The following is a 26832-nucleotide window of genomic DNA, read 5'->3' as shown; positions in this document are numbered from 1 at the left end:
TTCTGTGTTGAGGCCCCAAAGCGCTGGAACTCTCTCCCTGACTAAAAACTTTGGGATCAGTTGAACTTTTTAAAAAGCATTTAAAGACCCGTCTTTTGGGCAAGCTTTTAATTAACAGTGTGGTGAGCTGGTTTTACATTGGTGTTTTTGTTCTTGGATTTTTAACTTGTTTTAATACGTTTTCTTTTATTTATATGTTTTCTTTTACCTGTTTTGCGGTTTTCTTTTATTGTAAAGCACTTTGGGACCATAGGTTATGCCAGTGAACAATGAACAAGATTTCAGAAGTGTTGAAATTATTTCCACCAAATATTAAAAACAATAGCAATCCAAACATATTCAATAAAGAAGGCGGCTACAATATTTCTCGAAGACATTTCGACAGAAACATCGTTCACTGGCAAAAGAACTAAAAGGAAGTGACAAATGTTTTACCAACACAGAACTCAGGACAATTGCAGTCGGATATTACGGCGAGTGAGATCAAGAGAGAGAGAAAAAAAGGGTGTTCTGTTTGCCCAACAGTGGTATTTGAACGACAAGGATGAGAAAGGATTTGTGGTAAAAAGGAGGTGTGGTGGGGAGGGGGGATAGGTGGACAAAAAAAAAAAAAGGCACAAAAACTTTTCAATATCTGTGCCGAGTGTTGAGGCCTCAGCCCTGCCTGTCTGTTGCCCCGGGTGCGTGTGAAATGCTTCCAGTGAACAAAGTAAGCCATGGGCGCATCCCAAAGGCCTTTGTGGCCAAAGCCTGGTGAAGAGGCTCTTTACAGCGCCAGCAAACACAGTCTACAGCCTCTCACCACAATTCGGCAGATCCTCCCATTGTGTCCCAACACACATTACACACTCAAGAGGGAAAGAGGAGAAACAAGGCAAAACTAATGAAAAGCTTTGAGTGGCTGCTCTTCTCGGAGCACACCCACACTCTAAAGCCCCAAAACTGGCCCAGGCGCACACACGCACGCATACCTCACTTCCACAGAATAATTGCTATTGAAACACTTATTTGCTGTTGTTACCTGCACATCCTGCCGTGTCGAGTGGGACGGTTCTGCTGTGGTGTTACTCCTGAAGAGATAGAGTGGGGGGCGTCCTATTCTTTATCATCATGCTTCATGTAAGGCCAAAACCCCTGTTTCCTCCTCTCTGAAATAGTTAAAAAGAGGTACAACATCAAGTTAAGTAATGTGTGTGGGAAATGTCAAAACAGCGCATGACAAATCGCACTGAGCAAACCAATGCTGGTTAGTACAAACACTGCTTTCACAGAAAAGTCAGCAGAAGAATTGTTCATGTGTGTATGTAATAACAACTGAATAATTGAGACACTACAGTTTTAGAATAAGCTAAAGACTATTAGTAGTACCGGACCAAGAAAAATTAGAAAAGAAAACAATTGGCTTTTTCTATGAATTCTGAGTTGCGTTTAGTTATTTTATTCTGAAATCTGCTCTTAAAGGTGCCATATACTGCATTAGTTTAATAAGATTAATTGTTCTCTTATATCTACATAGTACGGTTATGGATTAAACAAAATCTCCAGAAACAGTTTAATAAACTCCATAAAATACTCATGTTGTGAATATTAATGAGCTCCACTCTGACATGCTGCTATTACACACACACACACAGCATGATGTACGCTGAACACAGACAAATATAAACCCAATCAGAGTAGCGTTAACCTATTTTGCTCACCAGATCTGTTGTGGATAAAGGCTAAATTATTATTAAACTTGACAAAAGAGAGTGAAAGAGAGGTATCGCGTTGTATTTTAAAGCTACAGTCAAAGAAAAGATATCAACATCTGCATGAACAGATGACATTTGAGCAGAGTGATTTGACACGATTCAGCAGTCTACATGTGTTTGTTGAAACATGCTCATTAAATTGACACGATGAATTAACAAAAAGTGTAACTAAACATACTTTATGTCTCTTCAGAGTGGAGATGAATATATGTATAATCTGTGAATCTTGCATTCCTGATCGCCCTGAGGCCACTTTGAAACATATTTCAAAATAAAAGTCCCACATAAGTGAAATATACACTTAAATATAACTAAGGAGGACATGTATCATTGTTGTCTCACTGGAAAACATTGTTGCTTATCAAACACAGCCTGAGGCATACATATTATTGATCTTAGAGTTTTTTTTATGATCTCAAAGCTTGATGACATGGCTGCTTGTCAGGTCTGGATAAACGACCCAAATTAGGCATATATGCAAATGCGGAGGGCATGGCCAGTGAGTCTGGGCAGTTTTTTTTTTTTTTCTGATTGGCCTGTTGTCCACCAAGGTTTACACTTGTGGAATTTACATGACACTGAAAAACAGTCTAAAAACAGTGACTGAAGCTCATGGTATGTCCATTTTCACATATTAATCTTTTACTCTATGCCTTGGTATAACCAGATTTTCATCATAGGGCACCTTTACACTGAGAAATGCAAAATCTGTCTCATCATGAGGCAATAATTCAAACAAATGAATTGCCATAAAAAAATCAAGTGGTTCCAATTTTTTATGAGTTTCTTTTCTCTGTTGAACTCAAAAGAAGACATTTTGAAGAATGTTAGAAATTGATAGAAATCAACATTTACAGAAGGAAAAATATTCTGGAAGTCAATGGCTACTGGTTTCCAATGTTCTTCAAAATCTTCTTTTGTGTTTAACAGAGAAAAGAAACTCATAAAAGTAATAAGTAATTAATAGGTAATCTTAATAATCTCAGTAATCTTAATCTTAATAAGTAGACTCGGTCCCACTTTAGATTAACTGTCCTTAACTACTATGTACTTACATCAAAAAATAAATACAATGTACAGTACTTACTTTGTTCATAAATTATTTGAGAACACTTGTGGTGCTCTTGAGTTGGGATAGGGGTTGGGTTAGGGACAGGTTTGGTGGTGTGGGTAGGTTTATGGGTGGGTTAAGGTGTGGGGATGGTCAACAGTGTATTTACAAATGTAATTACAGAAGTTAATTACAGATGTAATTACATACAGGTATTTAATCAAGCATAAGTGCACAGTAAAACACATGTATTTACACAATAAGTACATTGTAACAAACTATTAATTCCTGTGTAAGTACATATTAGTTAAGGCCACTCAATATAAAGTGGGACGGTAGACTCTCTCTCTCTCTCTCTCTCTCTCTCTCTCTCTCTCTCGCTCTCAATCATTTTCTCTCAGATCAAGTCTTCATCAATTACATTGATGGTGCATCCTCAGCAACAGAATTTATTTTGAACATCTAAAAAAAGCTCATTTGCTCAGACCTTGGTAGAACTTGGTAGAAAAGCCTATATTTATTTTTGCAATTAATATTTCATGCATTATATAAAATGAAGTAAGGTCAGCGAGCCAGTCAGCAGTTAAGAACTTTAAAAATATGCACTGTGTATGAGCGCAGCAGAGGGAGGCAGACATGTGGCCCTGAGTGCATTTTACTGTATTTCATCAGGAAAAAATACATTCTCTAAAAATAGGAAAGGATGAGGAACTGGATGGAGAGGGAGGGTTAAGGGGACTCTGAGGTAACACAGGCCTGCTGATCTGTGCAGCTTAGCTCTGTAAATATACACGTGAAGAGAGAGAGGAAAGATGCTGAGTAACATTTTTTATTATGTTCAGGTAACGTAAAACTGAGACTAACATGTTGAACAATTTAAATGTAAAACAACAAAAAGGTATTTTCGATTGCTAAAACACTTTTCTTAAGCCTCTTTTTTTTTTGCAAAACTCCAATTAAAATCTAATTACTAATTACAAAACAATTAAAACTTGATGAAAAACCAAACTTATCTCAGAAATGACACAAAAACTACACACACACACACACACACACACACACACACACACACACTACAACACAGTCTAATATACTGATGAGATCAGCAACAACACTGTTGTAGTATTGTTTCAAACTGATGCTGATTACTGTAAAGGTGACATGTATTAGCCATTTTGATGCATTTCTTTTCATGACAGCTTTATAATTCAATATTTACATTACATACACAATAGAATATTATTCAGATACATTTAACATTTCTCATATTTTCACTAATCACTACACTGTGAAAAAATATTAGTTGACCTTACGTAAAATAATTAAGTAAATGTGTTTCTGTTATTTAAAATAAGTCTGTATACCAGTTGCCTTAAAATTAGCAAAGCTATGTGCATAATTATAAAAAATAAGTTAAATCAACTAGGGCTTCACGGTGGCGCAGTTGGTAGAACTGTCGACTCACAGCAAGAAGGTTGCTGGTTTGAGCCTCGGCTGGGTCAGTTGGCATTTCTGTGTTTGCATGTTCTCCCCATGTTGGCGTGGGGTTCCTCCGGGTGCTCCGGTTTCCCCCACAGTCCAAAGACATGCGGTACAGGTGAATTGAATAAACTAAATTGGCCAAAGTGTGTGTGTGTCAAGGTTCTCAACAGGTGGTCCGTGGGCCGCGTCCAGCCCATGGCTCATTAAAATGTGGCCCGCAGCTGCAGACTGATCAGCTCTCATAGTGCTGCATATACTGCAGCTTATAGTGAAGCACTAGGGCTGTAACAGTACATGCATTCGCACTGTTTTCTGCCTGTTTCATGACAATTTGCTACACGTAAACAGAATTGCACAACACTAGTCCCGCCTTCGAGTTTTTCTGATTGGTCCACTTCTCTGAAACTGACAATATGTGTGACAAATCAATTATATAGTGCTGCTGTGGTTAAAAATTGAAATCGTTTTATCTTTACATGCCTTTCAAACATGCAGGGCTGCAAAAGACTCGAGTGCATAATAGTCACGCATGTCTATAAACAATGGAAATATGGGATATTGTCTCATCATGTGAGCTCGTAAGTCAGTCTGTGAGTGTTTTCTACACACACACACAAAATTTTGCACAGCTGGATCTGCGACATGGATAGACACCATACTGCATTTTCAATAAGGGATTTCAGTTTTGAAGACAAATGTTAGTATGACAATATTTATATACAACAACTCAGTCAATGCTTTGTTGTCCGACCCTTGGACTCAATGACAGACTGTAGTATTGTCACGATCACCAGCGTTCTAACCACCAGAGATCGCTGGAAAACATTCACACACATAGGACTACAAATCTGCTGCTAAATGGACTACAAGAACCAGTCATGCACCACACACACACAAAACCGGTTCCTGATCCTGACTGATTGCATACACACAGGTGATGCTGCTCAAGTACTGATTACACACACATACTGTACTGTATATACAGCTCAATTTGAGACACTCATTGCTGAGTCTTGTTATCTGTTTAGTGACATTACAACGCGTTTTCCTTGCCTTGCCTTCCTTGTTTTGAACCTTTGCTTAGTTTGATCATTCCTGTTTGCTGCCTGCCTTCTGACCATTCTCCTATTTCTACTATGACTCTGGATTGCCCTCATATATCAGTTTGCTCCTGTGTTGATCTTTGCTTGCCTGACCATCATGTCAATAAAACCCTGCATTTGAATCCTCAGCCCTGTTGTCAGTGTCACATCCCTGGTTACAAGTATGCTGTCAATAATCAAAGCTGTAATTAAAAGTTTTTCTGTTATTCTCAACATCGAATTATAAAACAAGTTGCGTTATTGCACTAAAACCTAACATTAATCATATAATGTAATATTCATATTTTAGTCTATATAACGAAAAAAGAACTTTTATGATGTGTTTTACATGTTACCAAACTTAAGAGAGTACAACTGTCAAACACATCAGACTATTGGGAGATTATAATATTAGACCGTCACTGTACATGTTTTTAAATATTGTCACATGCAATTACTTGATGTTCTTATTGTGTTCGTGCCCAGTCCCTGTGCAAAACACATGCCTGAGTATCCTGACATGATTTCCACACATACTTCTGTAACCACATGACATTTTTACTCAGTTATCTGAAACATGTCTCACCACCTCTCTATGTCGGATCTTGTTTCTAGGCCTGAGAAGCTTGTAAAATATTCTATATTGCAAAAGAAAAACAACTTGATGGTGATTGTACTCAGTAAATAGTGAGGATAAATAATATTTTTCCTCTGTTTTGAAAGACAGAAAACTCAATGAAGACATAACGGCTCTGCTCATCATTGTCAAAATGTCATATTGTCAACAACACTCATTTACATTTTATGCGTACATATTTTTCATTTCAATAAACAATATTGTATCCAGCCACCAGTTTCATAACAAACTGAATAAAACATAACGTGAATCATGATTTATTAGCAGGAAAACAAGTAACATAATCCAAAACTTCCAGCAAAAATTGTACAAGCTTCACGATCACTCCTTTATGTTTTTCAGGTTGTGGTGGCAGGGAATTCCTGTCTGGTGATGTTCAGCAAACTTTCTGACAATCTTTGCAGCAATGCGAGACAAAGAACTAGTCTATAACAAAATGCAAAGTCATGGGAGATTCATGCATAAACTCATCTTCAGTATATTATGGGAAATGTCCTCCTAATAAGCCTAGAAGATGATAATCTTTCAAATAGAATAGGTGCAAGGCTTGTTTATAATACTTAATATGCGGTATCAGACCAGCTGTGTCCTCATACTGAAAGACACACATTGTTTGCCTCCTGTGAACTGACGGAAAAAAGAACCAGCTTTGAAAAGTGATTTATGTATCATCTGTGTCATCTCGATTCACATCGCCATATATTCACATCACGGTGCAGCTCTGAAGCAGCTTTATGGCCCAACGGTGTTAAGCACAGTTTAAACAGCACACATTATTTGATTAAATGGTACCTGTGATACCTGTGAGTCTTGAATTATGACTGAGAGTGTCACAGATAAGATGTGTTAAGTGTTAAGGGTGTTTATTTAAAAAAAGAAAGAAAAAACACCTCATAGAGCATACTTGTTGTATATAACTTGAATTTTTAGTTAATGATTTTCACATATTGAGATTTGATAATCTTGATATTTTGCAACACTAAGAATGTACAGAATATTTAATTACTTTCAGTTTAATTATATATATATAAACAGAAAGTGAATAATTTTTAATAAATTGTTAAAATTTTGGTATTTGTGATGCGGCAAGCCTACAGAAAAGTGTGTAAACCATGATTTTACATAAAATTCAGCTTAATGGGTGATATAACTAAAAAGTAGTCATAAACGAATATTTTCTCAATTCAAATAGCATGATGAGAGTAGCGGCTTAGAGTAGCGGCTTGGACCCGGAAACAGTATGTCACCGATAAGTCACGACTTAACAAGCGGATAGCTGTCTTTTAGGGCTGCACGATAAATCATAGACGACTGTTGTTCACATTTCTTAGTTAGGCTAGTTGTGTAATCAGCAGTAAATCCCCAGCATGTGCATTCAGATTACAGCACAGAGCCACAGTTAACTGACAAACTACACACAACATCAAAGGCAATATAATTGTGTGATTACAGTATATTGTTTCTGACAGATGTTTCTTAGATTCTAAGTGAAATACAGCCCTTTGTAGTAAATGCAATGACAAAGACATATCAGCATTACATTATTATCAGTATTAGAATAGAATAGAATAGAATAGAATAGAATAGAATAGAATATTAAAATGATACTAATAAAAACTCTTAGTATTAAAACTTGGCTGTGTTTATTAATCACATTGAATCAATGAAAGCAGCTAACTCTTCAATGTATTCACTTACTGCTACAGGGCTTTCCTGGGTTTATTTGAGGCATATTTGGTTGTTCCATGCGACTCACAAGAGCTCCGTCTGGTCTTCAGAGGTGATTTACTACTGATCACACAACCGTGCTTCATTGACAAGTAGGCATGGAATGATAACCGGTTTTAAGGTTTAAAGTCAAGGTTTTAAAACCTCCAAAATTTTGTTATGCGGTTCCTATGGTGTATGTACAGTTTTATTTCTAACTATTTTATTTCATTTTTTAGGGCAACAGTATCTCCAGCAAAAAAGGGCCCTCCACATTAAAAGCTACTGTTCCAACATATTTTAAAAGTTTGTTAAAATAAAATATTTTGTGTTCAATGGAGGAAAAAGTTTTTTTTTTTTTACCCAGATATTTAAAAAGAACATATTTTAGAATAATTACAATGATAGCATAAAACTGTGATATTTTTATAAGTTTTATAAATAATTTTTATGTTTATTTTTATTTTAAGGTTATCATGCCTACTGCCTACCCATGCCTACTGACAACCAGTGCATGATGAAGATGGCAGCTTTTGCTAAATCATGCCCTATCACTTTTTGATTTTGATAAGAGTAAAAGCTGCTTCAGTATGACAATAATTGTGAAAAGCAATATGCAAATAAAATTGAATCAAAAACACGTTTATACAAAGTTTTATATTGATTTATCATGCAGGCCTGTTTTCTTTACAGTGTGTTTGTATAAAGCACAGACTGCAGTGCTGTATTGCACTGTGAGAAATCTGGTCACCCTATCCTCTCAAGCTGAAGAGATTCTTCAATTGAAAACATACATTTGATCAGTTCTGAGGAATCTCAAATACTTTCGGAAAGTCAGATTTAAAGCAACCTCGACAGGTATAGCACATGCCTTTCAAAAGCTTTATGATTATGACTTTAATTATAGGATGCAACTCTTGTTTAGGTGCATTTTAGCTTTTCATTCATTTTTCCCCTCTCCTAAATATTAAGCGTTTGGCTCTTTAAATGAAATGGCCCTCTATGGGTTTTGAAACCCTGATACTGCATTTACAGCAAATTGCACCTTCACTTGTAAAAAAATTACAGTGCTCAGTGTGTATTTAAGTAAGACTGTGTGCCATTTGGAAAGCAATACGAGCAGACTCCATGACCACATGAAACACAACTTAAAACTGACTTCAAAGGAGCAATGGAAGAGCAGTAGGAGCAAGCTCTGACAGCAAAAACAATAATTTAATCACATCATTATAAATATTAAGCAAAATTCGGATTTCTCTCATCATCTTTAAAGTGGCTTTTTATGATGTTTACTCCGTGTAATAAAGGGTTAGGATGATTGAGGTGTCATGTGGGTGAAACCCTCAGCTTCCCCTCCATTAACATCTAAACACGATGCGTCCGTTTATCTCTAAACTATCTGATCGCTCACAACGCCTGCAGCAGATGGATCTTACAGGTTCATCTCCAAGCTGTTAATTAAATCTTTAATTTAATTAACTTATCTTTGAGTTTGGGCCAGTCGCTTTGTATACAGATACCCAGGTGTTGAAAACAAACATAGGCCACATCAGTAATGGCATATAAATGGAAATTTATTTCTGCATAATATGTAACAGAGATTTTTGAAAGTCATGGCAGTGTAATGTGAGGTTACAATAACACATGAGTTCACTGATGAGTCATGGATACGTCTCAGAAAGAAGATGCTGTTGTTTAGAAGCATATTACATGTCTGTGACACACACAAAAAAAAAACTCTATGAAGAGTCATTGTATATTTAACATTTCATTCCGCTGTCGTAACCCCTGATAAAAACCGGGAATATATATATATATATATATATATATATATATATATATATATATATATATATATATATATATATATATATATAAAATTCCTACTGGTAAACACGATACTAACAAATTCTATTTAATGCAGAGTTTAGACTTTATGATTTTAGCCCAGATTTTGACTCGTCGACGAGTATTAAGAAATTGCCAACAAATGTCTGAAATCACAGGAAAATCAGTGCTCGTTTACATGAGTATATCAATCAAACAGTATGAACAATCAAAGATGCAATCTGAGATAATCACTGATGAGTCACCGACACCCGTGAAATATTTGGCATGCTAATGGCCCGTTTCCACTGAGTACTGAGTGGTACAATACAGTAAGATTCGGTATGCTTTTATGGTCATTGGAACCGAACTGTACCAAGCTCAAACAAATCTTGTTGTTGTCTTGATGTATAGACACAAAGCAAAGAAAAACAAAATCTGCCATGTCTTGTTTTTTTACCAGGCCGCCTAAAAGTGTGAGCGGTTATGGCCTTTCTTCCAGAAGCTTGTGATCGTGTCTATATTTGATATAACGAACTTCTTGAGCTGATGATAATAACGTGTGAATGAATATTGAAGTATCTCTGTAATCTAAACCTTTCAGAAAAAAAGGACAAACGCGAGAGTGAAGCGCAAACAATCAGATTGACAAAACAAAGGAGCAAATTGTTTCAGCAACCTGAATCATGAACAAATTGCCATGTTTGTCATGGCCTTTGGACTATTATAAACTCAGAATGACAGAATTACTCTCTACGTACTCATACAGCTTACATGTGCTGGTGAAGATTACGGACACAGACGAGAGGTTTGCAATGACTGCGGGCTACATGTTGCATGTTGTTTTTAAACATAAACGAGGCCTAAATGTATGCTGTGTGTATTTTTTCTGTAATTGGTAACATATCGGCGACTTCATGGTGTCTGCTTCATTCATTCTTCCATGGCGGGGTGCCACACCAAAATTCATCCCGCCACCTACATTACAGCTTATCATTCAAAACATTTTACTTTTTCAATAGCGGGTCATAATAGCACCAAAACGTATTAAAGGGTAAGTGAATTATAACAGCGTGAACAACCGTAGTAGTGCTGTGCGTAATTTGTTTAACCCTTTAAGCTTACGTGCTGATGTGATGCGTGAGGCCAGCAAACATGACGTATAGCCGTTTCACTTTACTTCAGACATTCATAAATATTCCCTAGTAAATCCAATAAATGCTGGAGACATACTCGTTACATAAACACACTAAATCACTCTTCAGCAGCATTTATTTCAGAGCGCACAAGAAGATCTACGTGCTTTTGAAGCGGCTTATATTTATGAGGGCGTACAAAAAGTTTTGTGCACGAGCAGAGGAAATCGGCGCGCAAACAAAGAGATAAGCATGTTGTAGGCTATTACATAAACGCCATCCCGACTTCTAATACTGCGCTCTTGACATTTGTCATTGAAATAACGCCACAAGTAGTTGGTAGATCTGTGTAAAAAAAAAGCCTGCCGCCACAGCTGGAAAAAATCCTAGAGGAAACACTGAGACTGTAAAGGGCTGTGTGTTTTCATATATATGTTGCATTTATATATTTATTTTATATAATTGCAGACGTTACAGTAGGCTAGGTCATTAATTTGCAATTTTAATCAAATTATGTTAATAGAAAAGTTAGTAATAAACATTTATAAAAAAGTAATTATGTGTTTAAAGCATCTGTTTTGTAAGAAGTGCTTCTCATATGATATTTGAACGACCTGTACAACTTTACTGTAGACATTTATTTGAGTGTGAATGACGTCGACTGAAACTTTGTTGTACACCACGCCCACCGAAAGGGTACCCTTGGTAGTAGAAACGCAAGCCTGATAAAGGTGACCCATACCGACTTGTTCCACACTGTACTGTACCAGTCAGAGAAAACGGGCCATAAATATTTGGACTTGTCGGAGATTCAAAACATGTTGCGTGAAATGTTTTTGATACCCCAACCATGTCAAAAAGGAAAAAAGTTTACTAAAAATTACTAATTCCCTTCAAAATCCAGATGAGCAAAATAAGTAAATTTTCTAGCCCACTAAAGGATCCTTTCTCATTATGTACTTAATAATATAATATATAATATGTGACCTTGCGTTGTTTCCACCTCAGTTCTCGCATGGGTTTGGTTTTGAGACGTAGTTTGCAGACTGTGACAAAGTTGTCGGTGATTCTTCCTATTGTAAAGTCATGCACTGTGAAAACCTGTGTCGCTGATCTATATTACAGAGTAAACACAGCAGCGTCGAAATGCTGCCCCGGATAGTCATGCAGTTTGAAAGCATCTGTGACATGACTACTTTGAAAATCATCTGAACTAGACATTACTGGCAGCCATACTCTTCAGTTTTTAATGAATTCTTATTTATTTCATTCAAGTTACCTAAAAAGACTGGTCGTCCACAAAAGATAAATGTATGAGAGGCCAAGATAATGAAGAGAATCTCAACAGGAAATCGGTTCAACACTGCAGAATTAGTTTAGTGCTGAAAGTATCTCAGCATACAGTGCCTAAACTAAACTCAAAGCCTTGCAGTGACCGAACCTCTTGATCTAAAACTGATTTTAAAAAACCCTTGGTGATGAAGTTATTGCTAAAAATCCCACTACAGCAATATCTTGTGATATAGTCATTCGCAGCAAGAACCTTTTTCATTTACTACCAATTTTTGAGTGCTGTAACCTTCAGAATGTTTTGTAGAACCTTTTAATTAAAGGTGTATAATTTGTCCATGCGGCGAAGCAGTGGTGCAGTAGGTAGTGCTGTCGCCTCACAGCAAGAAGGTCGCTGGGTCGCTGGTTCGAGCCTTGGCTCAGTTGCCGTTTCTGTGTGGAGTTTGCATGTTCTCCCTGCGTTCGCATGGGTTTCCTCCGGGTGCTCCGGTTTCCCCCACAGTCCAAAGACATGCGGTACAGGTGATTTGGGTAAGCTAAATTGTCCATAGTGTATGAATGTGTGTGTGGATGTTTCCCAGAGATGGGTTGCGGCTGGAAGGGCATCCGCTGCGTAAAAACTTGCTGGATAAGTTGGCGGTTCATTCCGCTGTGGCGACCCCGGATTAATAAAGGGACTAAGCCCACAAGAAAATGAATGAATTAGTCCAAGCAACAATCATTGCTGTTGTCTAATTTTGATTACTGTTTTCAACAAAATAAAGTATTTCTGTTTTACTGCCTATTTCACAAAACACAGTTCTACCAAGATACTGTTACAATTTCCTCAATTTTGAAACAATAAAGACAAAAACTAATGTTTATCAACTATACTGTCATTTTGAACTGCACTGCACCTTGTCTGAGGTAGTCATGTAAATCACCAAATATACCCAATGAGTAATGAGCTGCCCATAAATTACCTCTTATTTTACAGATTTATTTCTAAGAACGTAGACCTGATCCCATGTTTAGTGGGCCTTTTATATTTACAATGAATGAAACACTTAAAATGGAAAAGTCACAGCATTTTAAACCAAAAAATAAATAAAGAAATAAAGAAAAAAAAATCAAATGATCTAATTATCAATTTTGAGTTCATGTTTTAGTGTTCAGACAGCAGAGGCTGCACTTTATCCTCGAACTTAACAAGAACCTGAATATCTCTGACTACCATGAACTCTGGTATTTGTACCTGTGAAGCTACAATTACATGCACAAAACGGTTTAAGTAGAAGCATAATGTGCTCTCGGGAAAGGAAAAAATGGGATGAGCTTAATCTATCCTGTGTAAACCAGGGAAATTCCTATTGTTGGCAGACAGGCCTCAGTCCTCAGGCATTTGAAGTGCATGTCTTGGCTGCACACGACTGCCTGAAGAACACAGACGAAATACACAAGGCTCGAAAAGATGAAGAAAAAAAGAAAAACAATCAAAAGGGTTGAAATTGTAAACCGCATATAGTGAGGCTGAACTAAAGGATATCCTCATGTGAAGGATTTGATCCTAGAGGGCTTCTGTGACATGTAAAGATAAAGACAAAATAATCAATGGGTGTTCACCGTTTAGCAGTGTTAGTAGGACGTCAACATCTCAAAGGCTAGCTGTGTTGTATGCTAACAGTCAGACCAGGCAAGTCCAGGCTCATGACTGTAAGCATTTAATAAATCTTGCTCTCAGGGAGGAAAGGCCTCCAGAGATTGATGAACTGCTGACAGTTTTATGGCAAAATTACTATTGTTGCACTGGGGGCACTCATCATTAGTAAAATCAATGATAAGGTATATGATCATTTCTTTTCCGACCACACTTTTCCAGCTACCAACAAGCTGCGCTCCTCCTTTTCTGCCTTTAATTTTGTAACCAGTCTATCAGCATCTCTTTTATAATGACACGCTGCAAGCTGCAAGGCCTGTCAAACTGAAGCATTGCTTGGTCTCAGACGTTTATATGCCACTCATGCAATATTGCTTTGCTCTTCAGTGACAAATGCTACGGCAAAACAATTTGGACTAATGCCTCATTATGTATACTCCCTAATGCATGAGGAGAGGCAAATTAATTTAAAACGATCTCATTCAATTTCGGTGCATGCGCCGAGCAGTTTGTCCAGAATCAAATGTCAGCGGAGCCGCTGTTTGGCTGACAGTCAAAACAGCTGAATAGGTTAAGACAACAGCTTGTACTTGCATTGACCTGTACAGTCTACCTATAAGGATCATTTGACTATAAAGTCAGCAGCAGATTTGTTAAGCAGAGCTATTAGCATTAATGCAACCATCTGCAGGTGTTTGTGTATGTGATCTGAGAATATACTGCCGGTTGGGCAGAAATTATAATATTTGCCGGAGATATAATATAAAAGTGAAACTTGAAACTTGTGTTCACACCCTGAGGCTGGAAACAAACTATTATAAAGCTCAAGAAGTAATCAACATTTTTAAGAATTTATATATTTAGACTAAGTCCAACATTTTATGTTCTGAAAAAAAAATACACTTTGAACCAACTTAAAAAAAAATTAAATCACTGTTGTTTGTTACAGCTAATATTTTGAGTATCGCCTAACTTTGCTTTAAACTATGCAATTTTATTTACTCTAAATAAAAAAATATTTATTGTGATTACATTCATGCAAAATGAACATATTGTTTAATATAGAGATTTTTTTACTTAGTGCAAAGTAGAAAACTATACTCACGGGCCACTTTATTAGGTACACCTTACTAGTATTGGGTTGGACTTCCCTTTTAACTTCAGAACTGCCTTAATCTATTGTGGCATAGATTCAACTGGATATATTAGGTACTGGAAATACTCCTCAGAGATTTTGGTCCATGTTGACATGTTAGCATCACAAAGTTGCTCCAGATTTGTTGGCTGCACATCCATGATGTGAATCTCCAATTCCACCTTATCCCAAAGGTGCTCTAAAGGATTGAGTTCTGGTGACTGTGGAGGCCATTTGAGTACAGTGAACTCATTGCCATGTTCAAGAAACCAGTCTGAGATGATTCATGCTTTATGACATGGCGTCTTATCCTGCTGGAAGTAGCCATCAGAAGATGGGTACACTGTGGTCATTAAGGGATGGACATGGTTAGCAACAATACTAAGGTTGGCTGTGGCATTGAAACAATGCTTAGTTGGTACTAATGGACCCAAAGTTTGCCAAGAAAATATCCCCCACATCATTACACCACCACCACCAGCCTGAACCATTGATGCAAGGCAGGATGGATTCATGCTTTCATATTGTTGATGCCAAATTCTGACACTTTCCATCTGAATGTTGCACCAGAGATCGAGACTTATCAGAACAGGCAATATTTTTCCAATATTGTGCCATTTTGGTAAACAATATAGGGAGTGTGCCACAAGTTGTCAATGAACGAATGTGTGAATATAAAACCAACTTTACCTCTATGGTATTTGCAACCACAGAACTGCCGCTCACTGAATATTTTCTCTTTTTCAGACCATTCTCTGTTGACTTTAGAGATGGTTGTGCGTGAAAATCCCAGTAGATCAGCAGTTTCTGAAATACTCAGAACAGCACGTCTTGCACCAACAACCATGCCACATTAATAACCTTTCACCCCATTCTGATGCTCGGTTTGAACTGCAGCAGATTGTGTTGACCATGTCTACTATGTGATTGGCTGATTAGAATTTTGCGGTAACATGCAGTTGGACAGGTGTACCTAATAAAGTGAGTGTTTGTTTTTAACCTTAAATCAAAGTCTAAACTTGCTTTAAACCAACCTAAAACAAATACTGTAATTTGCTACAGCTAAATTTTAAATTATTTATTTGACATGGTTGAAAATTAAAAATGCATTTTAATATTAATCCAAATATTTATTCTGCCAATTTTTTTTATTATTTTTATAGATCTTTAGTTAAAGTTACAATTTTGACTAATAAATACATATAATGTTAAACTATGCTATTGCTAGTTATTTTAGTTTCAATAATGAGGTAAAGTATCTGCTAGTGCTTTCATTTTGGATATACATATCACGCAAGAAGGTAATCACACTCACATTAGAAACACATAAAAAAGACAACTGCTTGTTTAAAGTAAAAATGGTACTTTGAGAAAAACAAATGCTTTTTGGTTTACCTAGGCAGTTCACTTTTTGCTTTAAGGCAAACTGAATAAAACAGGTAATAATCAGAAACATCAATTTTTCCATAATGTTAAAAATCCACTTTGAATAAAAGGTTTAGGGCAATCCAAACCCTCATTTCTGTCATTTTTAAATACTGTAATATTTCTAAACTAAACCACATGTCTGGTCAACATCTTCTCATTAATAAGTGAATGAGAAAAATGCAGTAAAACTGAAAAATATTACCATCTTTTTACTATAGTCCTGATGCATTTACACAATTTGTATTAATTTAAAAATGATTATATTTAGAATGTGACATGATTATATTTAGAATGTGACATTTTAAAAACTTTAAATTTTAAACTAGACACAAATCACAAAAAAACCTATGATGCAATATTCATAGTCCAGAAGCAGCACAAAACTGTGAAACCAGCATATTTATTAATGTGACTGCCTGCTGATTTATTTGCAGCATTGCCTGTATAAAATACAAAGTAGTTATTATATTTACTATACTTCTCATAATATGATAAATAAATAATAAATAAGTTCTAGGATAGATCAAGAAAACATTTGAATAACATATTTTCATCAGGAATATTTATAAAATAAATCTATAAACAATAAATATATTATTTTGATAAATAAACAGAAAGCTTTAGCCACAAATAAACAAAACTTTTCTCAGTGTGACATACTATATAATAGCATGAATAAGAGCTCTTTACTTGAGTCCAGTTTCTATTTTCTACATTAAATCTTTCCTCTCTCCACAGCCAGTAAGGTTACATTGTAATTTGTCTAGTGTTTGCTGGGTTTCCCTCCTCCCTGAGTAGGGCAGGACACAATAGTTGTGTTGCATTAACAGCTCCTCCGGCGCTCGTTGAATAGAGCAAGAGTCCTGTAGACAGCAAGCTGACATAATCTGCACAGAACATGCATCTGCAGAGATGGGCTTAGAGTGGCCACAGATGCTCAACGCTGGAATCCTTTGCAATTACAATGATGTGCTTTATATCCTGAGCAAGAGCACAGTGGAAAAGACTTTGCCGTTTCCCCGATACACACACTCACTCACACTCACACACACTAGGCTCTATTCTCATTCAGCTGACAACAGTCCGCCCTTAATGGGGTTTCTGCTTCTGATGAGAAGCTGGTCAAAGAAAGGTCTAGACCTACCGCTAGACAGAGAGACAACTAAAGAAACCATTCTGGACAGAAGGACACCACAAAGCATCCCCTCATTAGCAGTGTCCAAACACTCCAAGACAGGAACAGCTGTCTTTCGGAGAGTTGAGAGAGAGAGGGGTGTCAAGAAAGGTCAAACAGACAAAAGTTTAGTGAGCTTTCTTTCACGCAAACAGCAGAGCAGTAGTGCTTAATAGAACTGAGGAATGCAACATAACATAATAATGATGTCAATATATTAATTATGCACCGTTTTAAGAAAAAGAGGTCGTGCTATATATTGTGAATATAGTCATGGTTAGATGGCAACAATTGTTTTATTTAAAAGCTGGCCACAATTTTTTGTTTATTTTTCAATTTATTTTAATTCTATTTCAAGATACCACACTGTTGCTGTGATCTACATCTACTGTGTTCAGAAATGTGGCACTTCAGTATTTCAAATAACAAATTTTAAAAATGTAGTTATACCACAAATAATTCTTAATTTTCAGTTAGATTGAATGAGTTAAACCTTTTCCGCTGTTTTATCAGTCAAGAGTCATTTTAAAGTGATTTCAAAAGATCAAATTAACTCATTTACTCACCTCCAGGTTTTTACAGACCTTCTGCTCAACACAAAATGCTGTTAAAAACTATTATTATTTTTTTTACATAAATCTGTTAATCAGCCTCAGTCCTGATTAAAACTACTTAATTGTTTAGAAAATTAGAGGATTTTAACTCTTTAATTGCCAAGTTTACAAATGATGCCTGATTGTGTGAAAAACACACAAAATGACGTATTTTTAATATAAAATGTAATTATGGACAGGATTTGTTTTACCTTTAATCAAAATCTTGGACAGGTGAACGATTAGTACAACATTGGCTTTGATGCATTGTTAGATTTTCATTTTTCTCCCTAATTTACAGTTGGTGGCTGTTTTTGCCCGTTGACTTCCCTTAGAACCACATTTGATGTTGCATAAATAAACAGTCTTTGTTTTTATTTTTTCCATGTTATTCTGACAGCGGGCGAAGCAGTGGTGCAGTAGGGAGTGCTGTTGCCTCACAGCAAGAAGGTCGCTAGGTCGCTGGTTCGAGCCTTGGCTCAGTTGGTGTTTCTGTATGGAGTTTGCATGTTCTCCCTGTGTTCGCATGGGTTTCCTCCGGGTGTTCCGGTTTCCCCCACAGTCCAAAGACATGCGGTACAGGTGAATTGGGTAGGCTAAATTGTCCGTAGTGTATGAGTGTGTGTGAATGTGTGTGTGTGTCTGTTTCCCAGAGATGGGTTGCGGCTGGAAGGGCATCCGCTGCGTAAAAACCTGCTGGATAAGTTGGAGGTTCATTCGCTGTGGCGACCCCGGATTAATAAAGGGACTAAGCCGACAAGAAAATGAAACAATGAATAAATAACAGCTGAGAAGCATATTTTGATTTTCTCAGGCACATCAAGGTACTGTAAGTGCTTAAAGGTCACTCAAATTCTCACATACTCACAGACACACATACACAGACTTTAATTTGCTGTCATACTCATATAAAATCCAGAAACTAAGCTTTTTTTTGCACAAGTCTATCCAAAGGGTTAATGGTGTTAACTAATGATCAACAGTAAAAATTACAAATTTAACCTCTTCCCAACAGGGAAAGCCACAAACAATCAAAAATGCATGATTATATGGTGTCATGGTTTTGTAATTCAAAAAATGTGGTTATAATGGAAGTCAATGGGTCAAAAACAGCCACCAACAGGAAAATAGGGAGAAAAACATTTAAATCAATCAACACAATGCATCAAAGGCAATGTTGTTTCACATGTCAAAAAGACTTTGATAAAAGGTTAAAAAAAATCCAGTCCATAATTACTTTTTACATTGAAAATACGTCATTTTGTGTGTGTGTGTTTTTACCAAATCAGTGACATAATTTGTGAATTTTGTCAATTAAAGAATTAAATCCTGTAAATTTCTAAACAGTTTTGATCAGGATAGAGGTTGATTAACAGATTTATGCAACAAATTAAAAAAAAAAAAAATTTATGCATTTTTACAGCAGTTTAACTCAATGGATGTTTTCATCCAGAACATAACAAAAGTGTAGTACATTTGCCCAGAATGTATCGTTGAGTTATTAAAAAAAAAAAAGTTTGAAGCATTTTCTTAAAATATGTGTCAAAATGAGATTTGTCACCCAAATCATTCTGCTTACTGAAACACAGAGAAAGTTATGGCAAAATTAAGACTCAAAATCCCCCCAGAGTGGATGAAAACATCCCCAACAGCACATGAGGGTTAATTTGTTATTTTTTAACATTTTTTAAATAAATGTTTATGATTTAAACAATCTTTAAACAAGTTAATTTGCAGACTCTTTAAAGATTAATGCTTAATGATTAAAGCATGGGCGGCACGGTGGTGAAGTGGGTGTCACCTCACAGCAAGTAGGTCAATGGTTCGAGCCTCAGCTGGGTCAAGTGGCATTTCTGTGTGGAGTTTGCATGTTTTCCCTGTGTTCGCGTAGATTTCCTCCAGGTGCTGCGGTTTCCCCCACAAGTCCAAAGACATGCGCTGTAGGTGAATTGAAGAAGCAAAATTGGCTGTAGTGTATGTGTGTTAATGAGTGTGTATGGGTGTTTCCCAGTGATAGGTTGCAGCTGGAAGGGAATCCGAAAACATATGCGTTGGTGAATAAGTTGGCGGTTCATTTCACTGTGGCGACCCCAGGTAAATAAAGGGACTAAGCTAAAAAGAAAATGAATGAATGAAAGAATGACTAAAGCATCATATAGAGTAGGAAAAAGATGCTGTGCCATGCTGTAGTGAACAGGTGTTTCACGTAATTCATATATCATGAACAAAAGTACACTAGACAGCCAGAAAGTTGTACTGACTATTCAAAGCCGAAATTTATTTTTCTATTTTATTGTTAAGATGAGATCTTATTTGTTAAATATGAAACTTGTGACTGAAGTATTCTTTCAGTTTCACCTTGAACGAAAATGTTGTTTCCTTATTCTGTCAACAAGTTATTAGTGTACTAAACCATTTCATGGCAAAAGTAAAAGACTTCCTATGTTCAATTAACAACAAGTGTGAGATCCATAAGAGCTCTTTTCACTTTCCTATAGAGTGCAAGAGACATAATAGACTGGTTTTGTGCCAAGCAGAGAGACATTTGCCCTTCCTTGTTGCAGGCTATAGTTTGAGATGAAACACGAAGGCTGGAGGCAGGTCAATTTCTGCAGCACACAAGCTGATGGACAGAACCAATTTCAGCTTCCAAGACCTCCAGACTGATTATATAGCTGCAGAAGTGGTGTGAGGTTGTCTAGACAGAGGCGGCCAATGAAATACCAGTGTTAGCAAGTCAGCCTATGTAGGAAGTTCTGTCCAATTATTTCTCAAAGTAGTAAAAAGTAAATGAGAAAAGTTTTCTTCATCCCTCAGGGGTAAGACATTTCTATACTTTCCCAAAATAGCTATTTCACACTTCATAGCTCTGCAGAGTAAATTGGTATTGGATGCTACAAAAACATTTCCTCATTAACACATTAAGCTTACACACACACAAACACACACACAGAAAATGTATGTTATCACAGTATAATTGAATCGTAATAATCACAGACCCTCACAGCTAAAAATATGCAGCCCAATTCTATACTTGAACACAGCACTGGACTATTTCTCTTTTTATTATAAATGATGATGATGATGATTATCATCACTGGCACATCATTAGCAGATTATTGATCATAAGCAGACTGACATTTAACTTTAAAGTATCCGTATTATGTTTTTTTTTTTAAAGATGACGTTTTATGCAGTGTGTAGAGTATAGCTGTGTTTGACTGTAACAGGTCTGCAATAAGTTAATTTAAACAGTAAATGTAAAATAAAAAGATAGTCTCCTAAAAGAAAGAATCAATTCGAAACTGCAGAACTAGTCATAAGCACTTCCAGTTTCACTTCCATAACTGATGCAGAAAACCTAATGATGCAGGTCTATGCTCTTGATTGAATGTCTTATTTGACAGAAGCACAAACACTTGAGCTGGTTTGTGTTGTCAATAGCTACGTTTTCACTCAAAGATGCAAATTAAATTTATGCGCAAACGGGAATATCACATGTGTGTGAACAAAGCAGAGTCTTAATTCATTGAGTCATAGAGAACAAAATTCTGATTAACTGGTGCCAAATATCAAAAGTAAAAACTGAATTTGCTGCGGTAGGAGAAGCTGCATGAATCTTTTCTTTATTAAATAAATGACTTGCACCTCAGAAGACAATGCCGACATGCAATGAATGGGTGGTGGCGTTTGAAGGCGTGAGGTGTGAAGATTTGGGTCAATCAACCAGTTTAAAAACTGGTTTTCAGCATTGAACTTGAGCTTGAAATGATATGGTAAAAATGTATGTCATGAAAAATGCCATTGATTAATCGTGAGGCCTAATTGGCCTTATTTTTCTCTTGTTAATGCTAAGGTAGAGGAATAGCACACCATTAACATCTCATAATATACAGCTGAAAAACATTGTGCTCGAACTAGAGGTTTTTGTCAACCAGTTTTCAAAAATGTCATCATTGAACTTGATCTTGAAATTATATGGTAAAAATCAACGCCAGTGTTACTGTCTTTAAAAGTGAAGGAAATAGGGCCAATCAGAGCAGAGCAAGCTCACTGAAGGAAGGGTTTAGAAAGAACAAATGTTTAAACAAATAATTTGAAAACTCAACAAATTTGATATGTGTTGACATAAAATGCATATTATGAAACAAAGAAAGTGGTTATATACATTGGATGCATGTAAACTTATTGGTAATTAGGACACATAATGTGATATTTCATATGGATGTTTACAGCAGCGGGGCTTCACGGTGGCGCAGTGGGTAGCACGATCGCCTCACAGCAAGAAGATTGCTGGTTCGAGCCTCGGCTGGGTCAGTTGGCATTTCTGTTCATGTTCTCCCTGTCTTGGCGTGGGTTTCCTCCGGGTGCTCCAGTTTACCCCACAGTAAGCTAAATTGTCCATGGTGTATGTGTGTGAATAAGTGTGTATGGATGTTTCCCATGATGGGTTGAAGCTGGAAGGGCATCCGCTGCGTAAAACATATGCTGGAAAAGTTGGCGGTTCATTCTGCTGTGGCGACCCCAGATTAATGAAGGTACTAAGCTGAAAAGAAATATACTGCATGTCTGGACTGTGGGGGAAACTGGAGCACCTGAAGGAAACCCACGCAAACATGGGGAGAACAAGCAAACTCCACACAGAAATGCCAACTGACCCAGCTGAGGCTTGAACCAGCGAGGCCATCGTGCTATCCACCATGCCACAGTGACACATGTCACTGGGGTGGTACCTTTTCAAATAGTACATATTCATACCTAAAAGGTCCATATTATTACCTCAAAGGTACATATTAGTACCTGAAAAGTACAAAAGTGTTCCTCTTAAAATTTTTAGGTACTAATATATACGTTTAAGGTACCAATGTGGACCCTTTAGGTACAAATGATTACCTTTTGAAAAGGTACCACCCCAGTGACAGCTCGCGTACCTTTATTTTTGAGAGTGTATTATTTAAAAAAATGAATGAATGAATGTTTACAGCAGCCAGATTGCTTCTCTAACCTTCTGTTTATGATAAAATTATTTACCAGCAGGAAAGATAAAGATTGACTGCTTGAACTATCAACGTTCCATCTGCATTTAGACACCAAAATCACTTTAAACCAGAACAACACTGCTGTCCAAACAAAAAAACTAAGCCCACATCTCGTAAAGATCTATTTAAATATCTTCCTTAACACCTAAGAGCAGCTTCATATTTAGTTACAGAATCTCATTTAAACTTGTATAAACTTGCTGCTTATCACAGATTAGTGTGGCAGATGAGAATAGCGTTTGATCTTTGTATACAGGACGTGTATGTATACGTAAAGTCCTATTGGATTCCTTCACACATGTAAGACTATCAAAGGAGGAATCTCTACATGACCTCGGCGTGAGGTCACTCCTGTGTGTGTTTTCAGCTCCAGCAGTTAGTAACCTCATCTCAGGCTATCTTTTTTTTCCCAGAGAGGTGTGTCTATTTACTAAACGGGCCAAACGCAACTCTTACCCTGGCTGGTCTGCTACAAAGCTGCAGTGAAATGCTGAAAGATGAAAGCATGACTGAGGCTGTCACTCACCCCATCCCAGCTACAAGCGTCGCCACATTCTCATCGTCCGTCACTCCATCAGGTGTGCAAAAGAGAGACAAAAGGATACAGAGTGAGGAAGGAATAAACAGGTCAGAGAGTAGACAAAGCTGGCCTGGTGGTGTGGGCCAATTTAACAGTTTTAAGAAGGTGTGTGTGTGTTTGCGTCTATGCTGGATGTACAGCATGGGCTTTGATATGTAACCTCTTACTGATTGTATGTGTCAAGGTGATGAGCAAGAACTTGTTCGGTCCTTGATGGCTTGTTTATTAATCACGAGGCTTGTGGGATAAGTCTCTCATCACCCTAACAGGTATAATTAAGCATTAAAGGGCACGCAAAGCTTGATGTGTCTGTGTCTAGCTTTTTAGGTTTCATCCTTACCTCATCCACTGCTTTTGATGTGAAAAAAAAATGAGGAGAGAAGTAAATAGAGCAATAGAGGACATTTTGTCCAGATAGAAATGTCTGTTAATTTCCTTTTGAAAAATATATAAATCAATGAACTCCACGGGTTTGAGTTCTGTTACCATTTCTCATATGTGCATAACAGCGTATATACAGTATGTATGAGCTGAAGCCACATTCAACTGCATGAGGCAATCTGTCATCTAGGGGCAGTTACACACACTTTTCCAGGATGGCACATCATTGTATAGCCTTTAGTTCTGAAAACTAATAAGTTTTTAATTCCTAAAGCTTTCACAAGTCAGAATGTGTTGGTTTAGTTTCACAAAATCATCTGCTGAAGCCTATTGCACATATGGATGGATGGATGGATGGATTGACGGATGGACAGACAGACAAAAAGAGCTGGACAGTCAACTTGTTTTGATGTCTGTCAACGCAAGTGTTCATGGATCGGCTTTGACTGCATCTGGGAAACTCATATATGTAAGCTGGCTATTCATCATAGAGTGGTGCAGAAATAGCCTTAAAACCCAACAGAAAAACTGTTGTTGGTGTCCTTTAAATTTGACCTTTTTACAGTCAAGCTTTTTTAGTTTATGAGTAACATTATTTATGAACATTTTTCTTTACAATGTAAATTAAACTGACATCCATATTAAATTCAAAAACATGAATTCTGAAGCTGCTGTACAGTCATTGTGGAAAAAACATTGATGCATCATTCAGATTGCCTTAATTCATATTTCTTTGAATTTAATATTTAAAATATTACTAACCTTACATTTTCACACAATTGTAATTGCATTAGGGGCCCTTCTACAGTGCATGTTTTGTTTTTTGTTGATACATAATCCATCTCATTAGTAACAGAACTAGAATGATTAAATATAGAGTTCTAATAAATACTAGAAACAGAACAGAGTATTATTAAAACTCAATGTCTTCATTAAAATTTATAATTTTACAATAGATGACACAATTTTTAATAAGGTATTAAAATCGTATTGAAATGTATGAATGAAAAATGTACATTTTGTGAAGCTGTTAAACCCTGTATAATTCCAGTCGCCCTCAACGTGCCACGTTTTAAGTAGAAAAGCCCTTTGCATTGTGACAACTTACAACTTGTGTGTATGCTGCGTGACAATTCTGATTGATCTGTAAACTGACTCGAAATTCAAAATTGCACTTTCCTAATTAATTGACGAATTTTAAGGGCGCATAACGTTACATAAATCTCAAACAATTTAGCCTTGGCGCAAAACTGCTAGTATTTTCAGCGTGACCAGAGCAGTTCGACTCTTAATCGACTGACATTGGTTAATGTAAAATTAAATACATACAGTACAGTTCACAACCGTGACGAACAGGCTCAATGTAAATGTGTGCGTAAACATAAAAAATATTTGTAAAAAGTCTCGTCTTCCCGCAATTAAAATTACGTCACGTCACGTAGCTGATGAATCCAACAATTTCAATTTATGATGATTTATGTTGGTTGTTTAGTATTTTATTTTAATACCAATGTCATATATTAAGTATTTACTTACTTCTTACCTCTCCGTCGCCGTTAAAAACTGAACAGTTGCACTTGACTTGACTTCACGCGTCATGTCTGTAAACCATAAAGCCCCGCCTATTTCGATTTGATTGGCTGAGACTGGATTCCCTAACATTGATGAGTGATATTGACTAAAGTAAAAATAAATCTGATGGATCAACTGGCATTTTTGTGTGGAGTTTGCATGTTTTCCCCATGTGCGCGTGGGTTTCCTCCGGGTGCTCCGGTTTCCCCCACTAGTCCAAAGACATGTGCTATAGGTGAATTGGGTAAGCTAAATTGTACACAGTGTATGTGTGTGATTGAGTGTGTATGGGGGTTTCCCAGTGATGGGTTGCGGCTGGAAGGGCATCCGCTGCGTAAAACATGTGCTGGATAAGTTGACGGTTCATTCCGCTGTGGCGACCACAGATTAATAAAGGGACTAAGCCAAAAATAAAATAAATGAATAATAATACTTAATAATAATTCTTCTTCTTCTTCTTCTTCTTATTATTATTATTATTAATTATTATTATTATTATTATTATTATTATTATTATTATTATTATTATGTAATACTGGTGATTTACTGTAACTTCATTCCTAAATGTCTGTAAAGTGTAAGCTAATGTAAAAAGCATGTGATATTGCACAAAAAAATTTAAGAAAGAGACTTTTTTTTCATATGTCCAACCTGAGATGATTGATTCGTCATGATTCCCCAACAGGAGAGAAATACACAAGCAGCATACTGACGTGATAAAGCGCTTGTTCACCCCGCTGAAGGGTGACGTGAACTGGATCTCCTCCTCCACTTCATCCATCCTTTATTGATTCACAGAGCTGGATGAGAGATGTGGAGAGTGGAACATCAGAGAAAAATGTAAACACGCCACTCTCCTCTGCCCTTGATCTTCCATTTCCCTTCCCTGACACGTGGATGAGCTGCACAGTTCAACGCTGTAATGTGAGACAAAACTATCAGCCAATCAAAGCTTTCAAGGCCCAAGGCATTTTCTTCCCCCTGCCAATAATGTTCGTGATGCACCTTTTGACATTTGGAGAACAGAAAGACAGGTACAGTACAAGTAGGCCTACAAAAAAAGACAGAATATAGATAACATGAATGGAAACCATCTTATGAAGTCAATTTTCCTGAGTGGTCTTATTAAACTGATGTTAGTTATATCTATCAGCCTACATAACTGCTGTTGTTTTAAAACAATAAAACAGCCGTCCATCATTAATCAGGCCATCATTCTAAGAGCTGCCAGGGCAAATTGAAGCATTTGAGCAAAATGTGAGCTATGATGAGTTGTGATTTAAGACATATGGAATATTTTTAAATCTCTTTTTCTTCCCTGCTGTGGA

At 36.8% G+C, this 26832-nt stretch overlaps 1 protein-coding gene and 1 long non-coding RNA gene across 12 annotated transcripts in view; one reads left to right on the top strand and one right to left on the bottom strand.

The window, feature by feature from the left end:
- LOC137490296 (uncharacterized) overlaps positions 1–23852 on the top strand; it is a 131521-nt gene extending 107669 nt beyond the window's left edge. Inside the window, exon 3 of the long non-coding RNA XR_012383457.1 lies at positions 23385–23852. This is a non-coding gene — a long non-coding RNA (uncharacterized lncRNA). The remainder of the gene's footprint in view (positions 1–23384) is intronic.
- The window catches only part of shha (sonic hedgehog signaling molecule a), a 139798-nt gene extending 114104 nt beyond the window's left edge, over positions 1–25694 (bottom strand). The window contains exons 1-3 of one of the 11 annotated variants that reach the window (XM_073906151.1): positions 25469–25694; positions 23498–23540; positions 1022–1148 (exon numbers count right to left, since the gene is read on the bottom strand). The gene's annotated coding sequence lies outside the window, so the exon portion shown is untranslated. Of the gene's footprint in view, positions 1–1021; positions 1149–23427; positions 23541–25464 lie in introns of all 11 variants that reach the window. The other 10 variants (XM_073906157.1, XM_073906152.1, XM_073906154.1 and 7 more) reach the window with 10 other exon arrangements.
- Between the last annotated feature and the right edge of the window lie 1138 nt (positions 25695–26832).

The sequence above is a fragment of the Danio rerio genome, chromosome 7 (genome assembly GCF_049306965.1).
Source record: "Danio rerio strain Tuebingen ecotype United States chromosome 7, GRCz12tu, whole genome shotgun sequence".
NCBI classification, from domain to species: Eukaryota; Metazoa; Chordata; class Actinopteri; order Cypriniformes; family Danionidae; genus Danio; species Danio rerio.
The sequence above is the reverse complement of the archived record's forward strand: the minus strand, read 5'-3'. Positions and strand labels throughout refer to the sequence as shown.